This window comes from Rhinopithecus bieti, unplaced genomic scaffold, assembly GCF_001698545.2.
Source record: "Rhinopithecus bieti isolate Rb0 unplaced genomic scaffold, ASM169854v2 scaffold_11515, whole genome shotgun sequence".
In the NCBI taxonomy this organism is placed as follows: domain Eukaryota; kingdom Metazoa; phylum Chordata; class Mammalia; order Primates; family Cercopithecidae; genus Rhinopithecus; species Rhinopithecus bieti.
The window spans coordinates 63,212-81,663 of NW_016806755.1; the positions used below are offsets into that span (position 1 = coordinate 63,212).

At 41.5% G+C, this 18,452-nt stretch overlaps 1 protein-coding gene across 13 annotated transcripts in view; it reads left to right on the top strand.

The window, feature by feature from the left end:
• Positions 1–18,452, top strand: part of SHLD2 (shieldin complex subunit 2) — an 84,636-nt gene that overhangs the window by 9,603 nt on the left and 56,581 nt on the right. For 6 of the 13 annotated variants that reach the window (XR_001886662.1, XM_017877520.1, XM_017877519.1 and 3 more), the window contains exon 1: positions 15,389–15,468. The exons of 2 other annotated variants lie outside the window; for them this stretch is intronic. The gene's annotated coding sequence lies outside the window, so the exon portion shown is untranslated. Of the gene's footprint in view, positions 1–14,935; positions 15,469–15,796; positions 15,834–18,452 lie in introns of those variants that run through there. 5 more of the 13 variants (XM_017877522.1, XM_017877523.1, XM_017877517.1 and 2 more) reach the window with 5 other exon arrangements.

The following is an 18,452-nucleotide window of genomic DNA, read 5'->3' on the forward strand; positions in this document are numbered from 1 at the left end:
TTTTTTTTTTTTTTTGCAAGACAGTCTTGCTCTGTCACTCAGGCTGGAGAGGAGTGGCACAATCTAGGCTCACTGCAACCTCCACTTCCCAGATTCAAGCGATTCTCCTGCCTCAGTCTCCCGAGTAGCTGGGATTACAGGTGCCTGCCACCACGCCCAGCTAATTTTTGTACTTTTAGTAGAGATGGGGTTTCACCATGTTGGCCAGGCTGGTCTTGAACTCCTGATCTTGTGATTTGCCTGCCTCAGCCTCCCAAAGTGTCAGGATTACAGTTGTGAGCCACCGCACCCGGCCACTAAGGTAGGATTCTGATCTCACCTGTATGTTATTTATTATGCCTCTCTTTATTTTCATTTTAAAATAGAGATTAGGTTTTTTGTTTTCTTTATGTATAAAGAATGGCACATTCAATTATTCATCATTCAAGATGCCTTGCCATTCAGCTCTGTTTAATGATGTGGACCACCCTCTAGAAAAAAAATCTTTATCTTTTCTTGAGCATTTTGTTTTTGAAACTTTTAGATCAGTTGTAATTTCAGTACAATTGGTGTTAGAGGATAATAAGAAAGGAAGTGTAAGGTAAAAATTGGGGCACATCTGTAATGCTGTTAAAACAGACATAACTGAAAAATACACCAGAGAAGCAAAAAGTACCTTCTTCTTGACCATTCTAGAGGTGTTGCAGAAGAAACAGACTTTATGGGTGAAGCATATATGTGAGTATAATTACGTTGTGCTTGCTTCTTAGTGAAAAACATGTCAGTGAAGGACTAGGCACAAGGTGGAGATGCTGATAATGTTGACTCAGCTCAGGAAATTGGACCTGAAGTAAGCAGATAGAGATTCCTTGGGATGCTTTGACCTTCAAGTAGCAATATCCAAATAAAAATGGCTTAAAGGAAAGCCATAAACCAAGATAACATTATCTAACAAGAAGCCTGAAGGCAGGGCTTTTCCATTGTCAGTCCAAGGGCTCAATGATACCATCAGATACCTACTCTGCTCTTCTCTCTGTTACAGTTTAGCAAGTTTGTGATACCTTTCGTAAGGGTTGTAAGATGGCTTTAGCAGTTCCAGGGGTCACATGCAGCCATAACAAAGTTCTTTGGGGAAATAGCAGTTTCCTCCTGTGCATATCCCCGTATTAGTGAAGAAACCTTTTCCAAAGGCCTGCCAGCTACCTTCCACTCTCTTAGACCCCAGTAGCTAGGATTGGATTGGTTACATGCCACGCCCTGGCTGTAAGGGAGGCTGCAAGGAAGCCTTACTGGCACTTTGGCCTCTGAAGTACAGGTAGGCTGTGCCAGCCAGGAAGAAAGGTAGAAAAGGAATAATTGGGTTTTTTCATTTGTTTGTTTGTTTTGAGACGGAATCTTGCTCTTGTTGCCCAGGCTGGAATGCAATGGTGGGATCTCAGCTCACTGGAACCTCTGCTTCCTGGGTTCCAGCGATTCTGTTGACTCAGCCTCCTCAGTACCTGGGATTACAGGCACCCGCCACCACAGCCGACTAATTTTTTGTGTTTTTAGTAGAGATGGGGTTTCACCATGTTGACCAGGCTGGTCTTGAACTCCTGACCTCAGGTGATTCACCTGCCTCGGCCTCCCAAAATGTTGGGATTATAGGCATGAGCCACTGTTCCTGGCCAGAAGAAATAATTGTTAGACAACTCACAGTGTCTGCCATATTTGCCACAGAAATTAACTGACTTGCTCTCTGCTGTCTTACTGTGATAATATATTTTTTTAATGCAGTTTATAGGAGGGGCATTCTTAAATATGACACTGGGAATTATGGTATTTGCAGTTTTATACTGTATACAGTAAACAGTCTTCAAATTCTAGTTCTCCTTGAGATCTTACAAAATGATAATATTTTTAAAATTATGCCTTCTATTTTTTGAACAGCTTTTTACTATTGACAGCTTGTAAGGAAATCGTTTTCATGTTGTCGTGTTTACTCTCTTACTAGACAGGAAGACAGAACAGAAATCCATCCTCAACTTCTGGCGAAAATCTGAGGATTATAATGAAATATCAGGTGCTTATATGATTTCAACAGACTTTCCGATGAAGTTGCCATTAGCAACTTGTTATCATCAATGTAACACACATAGGCAAGTGGATTAAAATAAGAGGGCTAAACTGACCTTTATGTTGAAATTAGAAGTTTCGTTGGCCTATAGGGAGAAATGACAGTTTCATTGGATTCTCTATGTTATAGTAATATATCATCAGAAGGATAGCTTGGGATGAGACTATTTTGAAGTTACATGGGGTGGATATTCAAAGTGCCGTTTACATAGTTACTGTCCTCCACAGTTTCCCCATTAAATATGGAATCCTTGTGATTGCATTCTTGGAGGGCCATCGAAAACCAGTGAAGCACAGAGAGACAATTTTTTTTCTGTAGATATCAATCTAAAGCAGTAATTGACAAAAAAAAAAAAAAAAAAAAGAAAGAGAGAAAGAGAGATTTTAAATGTAGGATAAAAGCCGGGTACAGTGACTCATGCCTGTATTCCCAGCACTTTGGGAGGCTGAGGCAGGTGGATCACCAGAAGTCAGAAGTTCAAGACCAGTCTGGCCAAGATGGTGAAACTCAATCTCTACTAAAAGTACAAAAACTTAGCTGGGCATGGTAGTGTGCCCTTGTAATCCCAGCTACTGGGGAGGCTGAGGCAGGAGAATTGCTTGAACCTGGGAGGCAGAGGTTGCAGTGAGCCGAGATCTTGCAACTGCACTCCAGCCTGGGCAACAAGAGGGAAACTCCGTCTCAAAAAAAAAAAGAGAAAAAAGAAAAAAAGAAAATAATATGGTACTGTGCTATGGGATAACAGGGAATACCTACTTTATATTGGGTGTTCAAATAAGGCCTTGAAAAGAAGAAACATTTAAACTGAAATTAAAGGCTGAGTTGAAGCAACCTATTAAAGAGCTATGGGAAAGGCATCCTAAGTGAAGGAAATGGTGTGTGGAAAAACTGTGCTACAGAAAAGACCTCGACATGTTTTAGGAATGAACAGAATCCAATGTGACTGTGGTTGTCCTAGTGGAGAATGTTGTGATTTTGGACAGGTGGATAAGCGTCAGATCATATAGGCAAGTGCTTTACATTTTACCTTTTGTGCAGTGGAAAACCCAATTGGAAGTATAGTAGGCATAAATTGTGTAGACTATATACTTAAATATACAAAGATGTAATTTTCTTTTTTTTTTTTTTTTTTGGAGGCAGTCTCACTCTGTCACCAGGCTGGAGTGCAGTGGCACAGTCTCGGTCACTGAAACCTCTGCCTTCTGGGTTCAAGCAATTCTCATGCCTCAACCTTCCAAGTAGCTGGAATTGCAGATGCATGTCATCACACCTGGCTAATTTTTGTTTTTTGCTTCTTTGATATGGAGTTTCGCTCTTGTTGTCCAGAGTGCAATGGTGCGATCTCGGCTCACCGCAACCTTTGCCCCCCAGGTTCAAGCCATTCTTCTGCCTCAGCCTCCCGAGTAGCTGGGATTACAGGCATGCGTCACCACAACAGGCTAATTTTGTGTTTTTGGTAGAGGCGAGGTTTCTCCATGTTGGTCAGGCTGGTCTCGAACTCCCGACCTCAGGTTATCCGCCCGCCTTGGCCTCCCAAAGTGCTGGGATTACAGGCTTGAGCCACCATGCCCGGCCTAGAGATGAGGTCTTACTATGTTGCTCAGGCACCATGGTCTCCAACTCCTGGGCTCAAGTGACCCTCCCACCCTGACCTCTTAAAGTACTGGGATAACAGGTGTGAGCCATTGTGCTTAGCCAACTTTATTTCTAAATAACTAAAATTTCCTTAGCTCTGTTTCTACTAGTTAATAGAGAACAATCCTGCTAAACAATCTTGCCACTTTAGGATAAAAAGTCAGTAGCTTCTGGTTTAACTAAATTAATTGAATGTTAATCTAAACCCTTCTAAATACTTTGTCCTTTGGATAAATATTCAGTTTCCTCACATAGCCCACCCCTTCCCTTTTTTTCCCTATGGTAGATGGTATCGATAGAGAAATCTTATAATTTTTCCTGGCATTAAGGGAGATTCATATTATCTTTGTGCCATCCTCTGTCCTTCTGAGCCATTGCGAATGACTGACTTGGTCTTGAATGGGATTGTCTGCTTCCGCCACTTCTGAGGATGATGTCCCTGCTACTACTGTAGCCCCTGGGGAACACATCTGTGCATGCTGGGTCCTCCTTAATCCCAGCCTCTTTTGGGTATACTGGCCCAATGGAGAGTGCTTTTATGCTTGGGACTCTTACAAAGCAGCTTTACAGGAACATGGTTTGGGCATGTCATTGGCTATTATGCCTTTAACAAGGCATGATATTGTATTAGATGCAAGGTTTTGCTAAATGGCTACAGTCCCTGGACCATAACTTGGGAAAGGGAAAGACAATTATTTCCCATTCTGGGTCTTTCCCCACAAACACTGTGGGAAAAACACTGTGGGAAAATTAAAAATATTTTTCTTTCCCTTCCACAAATAAGATTTTTTTTTTGAGACAGAGTTTCATTCTTGTTGCTCAGGCTGGAGTGCAGTGACTCGATCTTGGCTCACTGCAGCTTCTGCCTCCTAGATTCAAGCGATTCTCCTGCCTCAACCTCCCAAGTAGCTAGGATTACAGGCGCTTCTACCGTGCCTGGCTAATTTTTTGTATTTTGATAGAGACAGGGATTTGCCATGTTGCCAGGCTGGTCTCGAACTCCTAGCCTCAGGTGATCCACCCTCCCCAGCCTCCCAAAGTGCTGGGATTATAGGCGTGAGCCACCTCACCTGGCCCCTCAAATAAGATTTAGCTCCAGATAGGACAGGAGGTAAAAATTCTGAATTTACATCCACTCTTTCTTTTAACTTTTGTTTTCTTTGAACTCTTCCCCAAGTTTTATGTCATCTTGATCACTGTGAGAGAACTGTACTTATGTCATCACCTGCCTTTCCTCTGTGCTGAAGTTTACACGACAAACTCTACTGTGAACGTTTTCTTGGTTTGGTTGGTGATAGTTAAAATCACAGTTTTAGAGTTTGAAAAGTTGTCTTGGCCAGGTGCAGTGGTATGGTTCTGAGGGTTAATTTTTATATGCACACATATAAACACTCACACACACACATATTTGAGTTCAAAATGTATGTTACTACATTTTACAAAGGAATAAGTAATTTCAGAGATTCTATATCAATATTAAATATTGGCTGGGTGCAGAGGCTCATGCCTATAATCCCAGCACTTTGAGAGGCTGGCACAGTTAAGATGACTTGAGCCCAGAAGTTTGAGACCAGCCTAGGCAACATAGTGAGACCCTGTCTCTACAAAAATTACAAAAATTAGCCGAGCATGGTGACACACGCCTGTAGTCCCAGCTACTCAGGAGGCTGAGGTGGGAGGATCACATGAGCCCAGGAGGTTGAGACTGCATATGATTCTACCACTGCACTCCAGCCTAGGCAACAAGAAAGAGACCCTGTCCCTCAAAAAGAAAGAAAGAAAGAAAGAATAAATAAGAAGCTCTCTTTTGGCCAGGCACAATGGCTTATGCCTGTAATCCGAGCACCTTGGGAGGCTGAGGTGGGCGGATCACAAGGTCAGGAGTTCAAGACTAGCCTGGCCAACAGGGAAACCCCATCTCTACTCAAAATACAAAAAATTAGCTGGAAGTGGTGGCGGGTATCTGTAACACCAGCTACTCGGGAGGCTGAGGCAGGAGAATCACTTGAACTCGGGAGACGGAGGTTGCAGTGAGCTGAGATCGTGCCATTGCACCCCAGCCTGGGTGAAAAAAGGCTCTCTTTTCTCTTAAGCCTCTAGATCTTATAATTGAAATTCTTAGCTTTCAAGAATTATGATTTTAATGGATCAAAGACCTAAATATAAGAACTGAAACTAAAAAATACTTAGAAGAAAATATAGGTTTAAATATTCATGAACTTGGATTCGGCAGGTTTCTTAAATATGACTCCAAAGGTGCAAAAGAACAAATAGATAAATTGGACTTTATTAAAATTAAATTTTTTTTTTTTTTTGGTGAGATGGAGTCTTGCTCTGTTGCCCAGACTGGAGTCAGTGGCGCCATCTTGGCTCGCTGCACACCTCCGCTTCCCAGCTTCAAGCGATTCTCCTACCTCAGCCTCTTGAGTAGCTGGGACTACAGGCATGCGCCACCACGCCTGGCTAATTTTTGTATTATTAGAAGAGACGGGGTTTCACCATATTGGCCACGCTGGTCTTGAACTCCTGACCGCGTGATCTGCCCACCTTGGCCTCCCAAAGTGCTGGGATTACAGGTGTGAGCCACTATGCCTGGCCCTTAAAATTAAAATTTTTTTTTTAAGTTTTTATTTTTTTGAGACAGGGTCTCACCATGTTGCCCAGGCTGGAGTACAGTGGTGCCATCATGGCTCACTGTAGTTTCAACCTCCCTAGACTCAATCTACCCTCCCACCTCAGCCTTCTGAGTAGCTGGGACTATAGGCATGTGCCACCACATCCCACTAAGTTTTGTAATTTTTGTATTATAGAAATGGGGGCCAGGCACAGTGCTCACTCCTGTAATCCCAACACTTTGGGAGGCTGAAGTAGACGGATCACTTGAGGTCAGGAGATCAAGACCATCCTGGCCCCGTCTCTACTGAAAATACAAAAAAATTAGCTGAGTGTGGTGGCGGGCCCCTATAGTCCCAGCTACTCGGGAGGCTGAGACAGGAGAATGGTGTGAACCCAGGAGGCAGCGGTTGCAGTGAGTGGAGGTCACACCACTGCACTCCAGCCTGGGCGAGAGAGCGAGACTCTGTCTCAAAAAAAAAAAAAAAAAAAAAGGGCAAAGAAAGAATTTGAAGAGATATTTCTCCAAAGAAAATGTGCGGATGGCCAAATAAACACATGAAAGGGTGTTCAACATCATTATTCATTAGGGAGATGCAAATAAAAATCACAGTGAGGCCAGGTGTGGTGGCTCATTGCCTATAATCCCAGCACTTTGAGAGGCTGAGGCAGGAAGATCACTTGAACCCAGAAGTTAGAGACCAGCCTGGGCAACATAGGGAGATAGGCGTGGTGGTTCATGCCTGTAGTTCCAGCTATTTGAGAAGCTGTGGTGGGAGGATCTGCTTGAGCCTGTGTCGTTGAGGCTGCAGTGAGCCGTGATGGTGCCACTGCACTCCAGCCTGGGCAACAGAGCAAGACCCTGTCTCTTAAATAATAATGATAATAATAATAATAGAGATACCAATTCACACCCACTAGAATGACTATAATAACTTAAAAAATCTAAAAAAACAAAACAAAACAAAACACACACACACACAAAACAAAAACCCCAACAACTGTTGATGAGGATGTGGAGAAATGGGAACCATTATAGGGTTCCTTACTGATAGGAATGTAAAATGGTACAGATGGTCTGGCAGTTCCTCAAAAAGTTAAATGTACAGTTGCCGTATGACACAGCAGTTCCATTCCTAGGTCATCCCAAAAGAAATGACAACATATATCCATGCAAATACTTGTACATGAGTGTTAATAGCAACAATATTCATAATTGTAAAAGAGTGGTAACAATCTAAACGTAGATCAGCTGATAAATGGATAAACAATATGTGGTCTGGCCGGGCGTGGTGGCTCACACCTGTAATCCCAGCACTTTGGGAGGCTGAGGCAGGTGGATCACCTGAGATGGGAAGTTCAAGACCAGCCTGACCAACATGGAGAAACCCCATCTCTACTAAAAATGCAAAATTAACTGAACATGGTGGCGTATGCCTGTAATTCTAGCTACTTGGGAGGCTGAGGCAGGAGAATCGCTTGTATTGGGGAGGCAGAGGTTGGGGTGAGCCGAGATCATGCCATTGCACTCCAGCCTGGGCAACAAGAGCAAAACTTTTGTCTCAAAACAAAAACAAAAGCAAAAACCAATATGTGGTCCATCCATACAATGGAGTATTATTCAGCCATAAAAAGGAATGAAGTACAGATTCATGCTGCAACATGGATAAACCTTAAAAACATGATGCTGAGTGAACGAAGTCACAAAAGATCGCATATTGTGTGATCCCACTTATATGAAATGTTCAGAACAGGAAATCCATAGAGATAGAAAAGAGATAAATGGTTTCTAGGAGATGGGGAGGGAGACAATTGGGAGTGACTGTTAATGGATATGGAGTTCCTTTTAGGTAATAGAAATGTTCTGGAATTAGTGTAGATGGTTGCAAAATGTGAATACACTAAAAACTACTGAATTGTATACTTTGAAATGGAAAATTGTATGCTATGTGAATTTTATCTCAATTTAAAAAAAATTATAGGCCGAGTGCAGTGGCTCAAGCCTGTAATCCCAGGCTTTGGGAGGCCGAGGTGGGCAGATCACTTGAGACCAGGAGTTCGAGACCAGCCTGGCCAACATGGCGAAAACCCGTCTCTACTAAAAAAACAGAAATTGGCTGGGTGTGGTGGTACATGCCTGTAATCCCAGCTACTGGGGAGGCTGAGGCACGAGAATTATTTGAATCCAGGAGGTGGAGGTTGCAGTGAGCCAAAATCACATCACTGCCCTCCAGCCTGGTCAACAGAACGAGACTGTCTTGAAGAAAAAGATAAATTATGGTATTTACTTTGGAATTAAATAATTAGTAACCTTTAGTAAGGTTTAGTAAAGGTTTAGTAACCTTTAGTTAACCCAGTTAACTTCTGTGTCTTATATTTGCCTTTGTACTGAAGTAGTTGAATGCCACTGAGCCACAGAATGAGTTGCCAGAAAACTGGGGCAACATTCTCTTTGTGGGAAAGAGAATACTCTGTTATTACCTTAAAATTAGTTTCCCTCCGAGTATGAAACATATCAATTGAAGGGCTTTAAATAGTGAGTGATGTGTTTCAATTTATAGTTATATTATATTTACACTTGATCTTAGCCAAAAGGCTGAGAAGCGATTTTATATTATATTTATAAAGATCCCTTTCGCTTTCTTCTGGAGACTGGATTGGTAGGGACAAGGTGACATTGGTGAACTTGGTTAGAAAACCAGTCAAGCCTGTGTGCACTGGCTCACGCCTATAATCCCAGCACTTTAATAACTACTGGAGTTATTAAAGCCAGAAACAAAGAGCCACATATGACTACTTACCTCTTCTCACCTCTCATATCAAACTATCTCCACAATATATTATGTATATTCAATTATCTTCAACTCACTACCATGTCATAATATAGCTATTGTTATTTCTTCCCTAGAGTACTGACTGGTTTTTCTGTTTGCTTTTTTTTTTGAGACAGAGTCTCGCTCTGTCACCCAGGCTGGAGTGCAGTGGTGCGATCTTGGCTCACTGCAACCTCCGCCTCTGGGGTCAAGTGATTCTCCTGCCTCAGCCTCCAGAGTAGCTGGTATTATAGGCACGGGCCACCATGCCTGGCTAATTTTTGTATTTTTAGTAGAGACCGGGGTTTCACCATGCTGGCCAGGCTGGTCTCAAACTCCTGACCTCAGGTGATCCGCCTGCCTGCCTCAGCCTCCCAAAGTGTTTGGATTACAGGCGTCAGCCACTGCGTCCGGCATGAGTCATATTTAAAACAATGGGAATGGGTAGGAACACCTAGGAATAGAGTGTGGGAAATAGAATAGGGCCCAGAATACAGCTATGCCAAATTTCACATGTACAGGTTAGATAGTGGAGGATAAGGAGTGGGTCAGTTCTGTTGAGAATGCCCTGAAAGTTTGAATAATGATAAGCACATCCATTTTAACATAATGAGGTAGTGGTGACATTGTAAAAGGAGTTTCATTGTAGTGGTGGTCAAATTGTCATGGGTTAAAATGTGAATTGGGTATGAGGAAGTGGAGTGTACAAAGATAGTTTTCTGAATGTTTTACTTGGAAGAGGACAAAAAATTGAGACTAGATAGTTTGAGGAGGATGAAAGGTCAAGAATTCTAAGCTAGTGATACAAATGTCATCAACATCAATGAATAGGTAATGTAAACACATTAATCCTGGGATGGATGTGAGAAGAGCAAAGAAAGGAGCCCTGGGGAAATATCAGCTCTAAAGGTTGAGTAGAGAAGGAATGAGTGATCTGAGAGTTGGAAGGAGGAGTAGGAATTGTCATAGAAACTTTAAGCTTCTTGAGGGCTTGTGACTGTGTGTGTCATGTTCATCATTTTATCTGAAGTTCTTATCAACAAAGTAGCTTTCGGTAAATATTTATTAAACGAAGACATAAATTTTAAGAGCCATCTGCAATGTCAAATGTAACCCACAGTTGAATGAATATGAGGACGGGGAAGTGTCTCTTGACTTTGGTGTTAAGCAGCTGATTGCCACCTTCTGTAGAACAGCTTCAGTGGAGTCTCCATGATAGAGATAAATGCCAGGTTGCTGAGGACTAAGCATGGAAAGATTTGAGAGTGAAGGCAGTAAGTACAGATATTCTTTTCAGAAAGCTTTGCTGTTTTTGAAGCTTTGCTCATAGAGAGATATGAGATGGTAGGTAGAGGGGCAGGCTGTGTCTGGATGAGAGAGACTTCAGCATGTTTATATGCTAAATGGAAATAGGAAGAAGGAAGGGAGAAGTTGAAGATGTAGAAGAAGGGAAGTGTGTGTGATTGATTATACATTGTCTTTGAGGTTAGAGGGAATGGAGTGAAGATACTGGGTTGCAGTACAAATGAGAATGCAGTTTCTACTGAAGTAGGAATATAGGAACAATGGATGGTGCAGATGGGGGAGTGTTTGGTTGGCAAGTAAGAATTTGGGATATCAACACTTGACTTTTTTCAGTGAAGTGGGGATAAGGTCATCCACTGAGATTATAGTGGGGAGGAGATGATGATTATAGGGGACTGTTTGAGGAGAAAAGGAGAATTTCAAGAAAGCCTCTGAGGGAAGTGAGTGGGCAAGCTGAGTGGGAATACTTAGAAAAAATGGAATCATGGGTTTTTCACGGCTGTCGTATATATACTTGTATGAATGATTTCCTTCTTCTCTCAGGGCTCAGTAGCCTGGGTAAGCACACAGTTGAACAGTTGGATTGATCTTGGCCTGGGTTTTATGTGTCAGGGTGACAGGGTAAGGAGGCAAGAGATTTCAGTAGTGAGAGTGTTTGAAGTGGTGGGCCATTGAGTCTAGGCTGAATAGGGAACAAATGAAACCAGAAGGTGGCTGCTGGGAAATAAAGTGGTTGGTGTTCAAGACTGGATAGTGGAATTGAAGATTGAACGGGAGGAGCAGTTGCTGGTTATGACAGAATACAGGATTCAGCTATAGTGTGGGTTTATGAAGTAGAGACAACGTTCCCAAGTCTTTAGTGAACATCAAAGAGTGTCATCTATTAGAACTTTAGCTCCAGTCGGGCAAGGTGGCTCATGCCTGTAATCCCAGCACTTTGGGAGGCCGAGGTGGGCGGATTACCTGAGGTCAGGAGTTTGAGACCAGCCTGACCAACATTGAGAAATCCCATCTCTTAAAAATACAAAATTAGCTGGGCTTGGTGGCGCTTGTCTGTAATCCCAGCTACTTGGGAGGCTGAGGCAGGAGAATCACTTGAACCTGAGAGGTGGAAGATTTCGGTGAGCTGAGATTGCACCATTGCACTCCAGCCTGGGCAACAAGAGTGAAACTCCATCTCAAAAAAAAAAAAAGAACTTTATCTCAAAGGCAGGTGGTAGCAGATAAGAGGTAGGGAAAATTTGGTGAAGAAAATTCAATTTTAAAAATGTTTTAGGCTGGGCGTGGTGGCTCATGCCTATAATCCCAGAACTTTGGGAGGCCGAGGTGGGCAGATGGCTTGAGCCCAGGAGTTTGAAACCAGCCTGGGCAACATGGCAAAACCTTGTTTCTACAAAAAATTAGTCAAGTATGGTGGCATGCACCTGTAGTCCCAGCTACTTGAGAGGCTGAGGTGGGAGGATCGCTTGAGCCCAGGAAGTTGAGGCTGCAGTGAGCTGTGATTGTGCCATTGCACTCCAACCTGGGCAACAGAGGGAGACCCTGTCACAAAAAACCCAAAAAAGCAAAAAACAGCATTTTATTTTGGTGATGAAATTCTCTATTGTTTTGAAGAGTTTTGTTTGTTTTAAAGACATTAACCAGTTTTCTCGAGGGATATTCTATGACAAAGTGGGTTCCATTACCCAGTAAGTTTGAGAAACTGCAAACTCTATCCCCTTGGTAATTCACAATGAACATCAACTTAGATTAATAAAGGCTCTGGGAAATGATGTTCCTATTAATGATTTAACATTTATTGAGCACTGTCTAAGGCTCTGTTCTAAGGCTCCCACATGCATTACTGTTTCCAGTCTCTACAGCAACTCTGTCTCATTTAAGTCACATGGCTAAGCTAGAATGGAAGAGCTGGGATTCAAACCCAGAAAGACTTGCCCCATAGGGCTCTCAAGCCTATAACTAGTATGGAAACAGGCTTAACATTAAATCCAGCATTTCCCTTTCTTGTTTGGTTATGGAACCTTATTATCTTTTAGTATTTGTAGAGAGATTAGTCAGTTGTCCACAGCATGGACCCTGGGAAGTGTTGCCTGAGTCAGTTTACACTGGTGACTACAGTCTTTTAAACAGCATTGTTTTAGACTATAACTAGTTTTTTCTAACTTGGTTCTCTGTTGATAATACTTAAATGTTATATTTATTTTTCTGTTTGAGAGCCTCATATTTTGACTTCAAGGCATTTTATATTCCCTTTCACAATGACCTTCCCAGGAATCAAAGATACTGTCACCACCACACATTACATTTGAGGTACTAAAACAGCTTGTAATCCAAATAGCTGTTTCACTTTCCTTTCTCTGGTCTAAGATTATCTTGTTGTAATTTGTTTTTTAAATTTAGAGACAGGATCTTGCTATGTTAATCCAGGCCAGTCTCAAACTCCTGAGTAGCTGAAAATATAGGCATGTGTCACCTCAACCAGTTTATTGTAAAATTTTAATGTTTAGAGATCTTGGAGATCATCCATCTTTTATTTTTAACATTATTTATTTAGTTTTGCAGGTAAAGAAAATGACAGCTGTGTAGTGCTGTGGAAATTATAGTAATTCATATCCAAGCTTGAATGTCAGCTCCGCCTCTTTACTATAGCTGTGGCCTTAGAAAAGCTACTTCGTTTCTTGAAACTTGTTTCTTCCTCTAAAAAGATGAGGATAATATCTTGCAGGGTGGCTATGAAAATTAGATAAGACAGTTCATACAGTATCTCAATGTTGATTACCCATTTTTTTCCACTTAAGGAAATAGTCTCAATCCTATACCATGAATGAATTATGAAAATAGTTGGAGAAGAAACAACACTTTTAAATGTGAACTGTCTCAGTCTTATGCTGACATCAGCTACATTTCTGGTAAAGTGATGATGTCATGATACAGGTTGTATTAAGAGTTAAAACCAGTTTCCTTCTGGCTTTCCAACTGAATAATAAGCAAAACCTGCCTGGGCAAACATAGACCTATTTATTGGCTCACTTATTATTAATGTTAAACTAGATTTGGTGCTGACATCTCCTGTTCTTGTTTTAAAATTTCACTGTTCTCATTTAAAATCTGACAGACCTTCAGAAGCTTCATAGAATGCTTAATGGTTTAAATCATCTCTAGAACATGGGAAGTATCTTTTCCAAAGTGGTTTTCTCCATCTGTCAGTATGTTCAAAATCATGTATATAGGACAGAATTGCTTATATTTTCACATTTACTACTGGATGCCTGTTTGGTTTTCATAGCAATCAACTTTTGGAGTTTATGGGCAGTACTTAACGTATATATGTAACCTAAGCATGGATAATTATTTAAAATAAGATTATTGAAAGAAAAATCTATAGGAATTTTTCAGTTTCACAACAACTCCCTAAGCAAAGAAAAAATAGGTTGGTTTGAGCTGTATGTGATGGGATTTCTAATATTCTATTCAAAATGCCCCATAGTAAGCACTAATAATATGTATTAATGAGCTGAATTTGATTTCCAATTCCAACTCTGTCCCTTCCAACTTCTATAACCTTGAAGGCTTCTCTGCGTTTCAGTTTCTTCATATGTAAAAGAGATTACCAATATTTCCCTCCAAGGTTGCTGTAACAGTGAAGCGTCAAGATTTTTAATATAGCCAGCACAGTCTGTGGCACATAGTAGGCACATAGCCATTGCTTGTTTCTTCCAGACATCTCACTGCATTTTTCAGTAATATTCTTTTCAAGTATGTTCTTCTTTCTCATTCCTTAACATTTAGAAGCTGTATTCAAGAGAGAATATTAATGTTTGCCAAGTAAACTGAAAATATTTCCTTTGCAGCCCTTTGAGTGTTTTAGGCTGGGCACGGTGGCTCACGCCTATAATCCCAGCACTTTGGGAGGCTGAGGCGGGCAGATCACCTGAGGTCAGGAGTTCGAGACCAGCCTCAACGTGGAGAAACCCCATCTCTACTAAAAATACAAAATTAGCCGGGCTTGGTGGTGCATGCCTGTAATCCCAGCTACTTGGGAGGCTGAGGCAGGAGAATTGCTTGAATCCGGGAGGTGAAGGCTGTGGTGAGCCAAGATTGTGCCATTGCACTCCAGCCTGGACAACAAAAGTGAAACTCTGTCTCAAAAAAAAAAAAGAGTGTTTTAACAAAAAATGATTTTATGTATGATATACCTTGGTTTAAATCCTGGCTTTTTAGTTTTAATTTTTTATTTTTTGAGACAGGTCTTGCTCTGTGGCCCAGGCTGGGGTGCAGTGATGTGATCTCTGCTCACTGCAACCTCCGCCTCCCAGGCTCAGGTGATTCTCCCACCTCAGCCACTTGAGTAGCTAGGACTAGAGGTGTGCTCCACTATGCCTGGCTAATTTTTCTATTTTTGGTAGAGACAGAGTTTCACCATGTTGCCCAGGCTGGTCTCAAACTCCTGGGCTTAAGCAATCCACCAGCTTCGGCCTCACAGTGTTGGGATTACAGGTGTGAGCCACCAAGCCCAGCCTGAATCCTGGCTTTTGAATGTACTAGTGTTTTGACCTTAGGCAAGTTACTTAACCTATCCGTAAAGTATTATGAGGCTAAAGTGAGTAATGATATGTAGAAAACATCTAGTTCATTGTCTGGTTTGTATATTCCCAAATAAATGTTATTATTTTAAATGGAAACTGTTGTTTAATTTAATAATTCATGTAATTCATGGCTTTTGAGAGCCTGCTCTACTCAAACCCCATTAAGAGCAGGCGGGAACATTGTGAATGAATGCTGGGCATATTATTTTGCAAGTGACTGAATTTGGCCTTGCCTATAATCAGGTTCAGCAAAAGTGGTATTTTCTTTCTTTCTTTTTTTTTTTTTAAATTGAGACAGAGTCTCGCCCTGATGGCCAGACTGGAGTGCAGTGGCGTGATCTCGGCTCACTGCATCTTCCGCCTCCTAGGTTCAAGCGATTCTTCCACCTCAGCCTCCCCTCCCAAGAAGCTGGCATCACAGGTACGTGTCACTATGCCTGACTAATTTTGTATTTTTAGTAGAGACGGGGTTTCACCATGTTGGTCAGGCTGGTCTTGAACTCCTGACCTCCGCCTGCCTTGGTCTCCCAAAGTTCTGGGATTACAGGCGTGAGCCACTGCGCCTGGCCAAAAGTCGTATTTTCTGTTGCATTTGAGGTAAAAGAAATTGATGGGCTTGTTATTGCATTTGGCGTGGCTTTTTTTTTTCTTTCTTTCCATGTTGTGTTTCTCCACTGACTGTCAAAAAAACAAACAAACAAACAAACAAACAAACAAACAAAAAATGCTACTTTCATGAATGCCACAAGAGAGATTCCCGATTCCCGAGTGCTACAGCAGACCAAGGTACGTTTTGGTATCTAAAAAGTTTTTCATCTTCTGCTGACTTGTTTATTAGAAATAAATATGTTACTCTCCTGTATTAAAATTTAACACAATATTGGCAAGCTAAATTTAATCAAATATTCTGCCCATTTTAAAATTCACTTCCTAGCCTATCCATCCTTCCTCATTTTGTTGTTGTTGTTGTTCGATTTTGTTTTGTTGTATGCTTCTAGCAGCCTGAAGCCATGGTTTTTAGTTTCTGTCTATGGTGATAAGTGGAAAGGAGGGACGAGGAAGGGGCTTTACTGGCCCAGCCAGAAATAGAAACTAAGAACCCAGGACTATATTCTCTCCCTTGGACACCCAACACTATATAAAATTGATTCCTGCCCAGGCAGACTAAGAAGCATGGAAAGCTGGTGCTGAGAGTGTTATGAGATTTCCTAATAAATAGAAAAGCTCAAGGATTGACATTATAGAAAAAGGTTTCATTTTGAAATGTTTATAATGTACTTATCAAGTTAATAATAAGGTGTTTTTATTTTTTGTTTGTTTATTTTTTTCTTTGAAACGGAGTCTCACTCTGTCGCCCAGGCTGGAGTGCAGTGGCTCGATCTTGGCTCACTGCAAGCTCCACCTCTCGGGTTTACGCCATTCTCCTGCCTCAGCCTCCCGATTATCTGGCACTACAGGTGCCTGCCACCACGCCCAGCTAATTTTTTTTTTGTTTTTAGTAGGGACGGGGTTTCACCATGTTAGCCAGGATGGTCTTGATCTCCTGACCTCGTGATCCACCCACCTTGGCCTCCCAAAGTGCTGGGATTACAGGCGTGAGCCACTGCGTCTGATCTTTTTTTTGTATTTTTAGTAGAGACGGAGTTTCACCATGTTGGCTAGGCTGGTCTCGAACTCATGACCTCAAGGCCTGCCTCGGCCTCCCAAAATGCTAGGATTACAGGCATGAGTCCCAATAAGGTTTTTAACAGGATACCAAAATAATCAACATTTATTTTAGAAGGTGACTTTCTTCGATGAGATGTCAATGTCTACTTTCTGTTATGTAGTATTATTTAGTGTTTCTTTTTTCTTTTTTTTCTAAGTCTGGGTCTCTGTCACCCAGGCTGGAGTACAGTGGTGTGATCTCGGGTCACTGCAACCTCCACCTCCCAGGTTCAAGCAATTCTGTCACCTCAGCCTCCAGGGTAGCTGGAACTACAGGTGTGCATGCCTCGCTAAGTTTTGCATTTTTAGTAGTTGTTGGCCAGGCTGGTGTACTGTTTCTTTTATTGATTGAGATCTATATTTACATTGCATAAAAATCTCAGTTGCATTAAGTACGTTCACATTGTTATGCAACCATCACTATTATCTAGTTCCAGAACTTTGCTCTCACCCTAATAGAGCTTGTATATATGTCCCCACCAAATCTCATGTTGAATTGTAATTCCCAGTGTTTGAGGTGGGGTCTGGTGGGAGGTGTTTGGGTCATGGGGCAGATCCCTCATGGCATGGTGTTGTCCTCGCAGTAGTGAGTTAGTTCTCACGATCTCCTTACTCCATTCACCTACTTCTCCTAAAACTTTGAAATCTGCTTGGAATTGAAAGTGTTTAGTTTGGTTTGAGGATAGTTATCTAAAAGTGACATACAGGGCTCCTGCTTTGCTCTTCCTTAGTGAATTTCCTATTTTATTACACAGTTTGCTAATACAGAGGACTTGAGTTTTGTTATTTCCATGGAAAACATTATTGAATCAAAATTTAACTAGAGATGTGTAGTTCAGGGAGGGGGAGTGGTTTTATAACATGAATCTTGGATTTTAAATGGACTTAAAGCAAATGAATAAAAATTGTTTCATTAATTATGATGTCTAAAATAGTTCATGTTTTGTGAATAAAATTGATATAAAGTTTAAAGTGACAGGAGTAGATATAACTAATTGTATTTACAATTTCTTGGATGTAAAATAACATTTTTGAAAACTATTATACAATGACCTCACATACAGTGACCTCACTTAATCTATGTGAGGCTATACACAGTGGCTCATGCCTGTAATCTCAGCACTTTGGGAGGCTGAGGCAGGTGATTGCTTGAGCCCAGGGGCTTAAGACCAGCCTGGGAAACATGGTGAGATCCTGTCTCTACAAAAAATACAAAAATGAGCTGGGCATGGTGAGGCGCACCTTTGGTCCCAACTACTTGGGATGCTGAGGCAGGAGGATCACTTGAGCCCAGGAGGTTGAGGCTGCAATGAGCTGTGATCGTACCACTGCACTGCAGCCTGGGTGACAGAATGAGACCCTATCTCAAAAAAAAAAAAGAAAAAAGTCTATGTGGAAGACTCCACGTTAATTGTGTTGGGTGGTTTAGAGATGTTTCTCTCTCCTTCACTGATGACACTGTGTCTCTGCTGCTGTAGCTCTCTGGTGATTATCAGCTCATCCTCTTACATGTGTTTTAACATATATTTATACACCCTTTGTAAATTTGTATAAGATAAAGTCATTGTAGTTAAAAAAAATTTGTTTTTTTTTTGAGACAGAATCTTGCTCCATTGACCAGGCTGAGTGCAATGACATCATCATTCATTAGTTAAATAAAAATAGCAGCCATCAACATTTTACCTGTTTTTTTTTTTT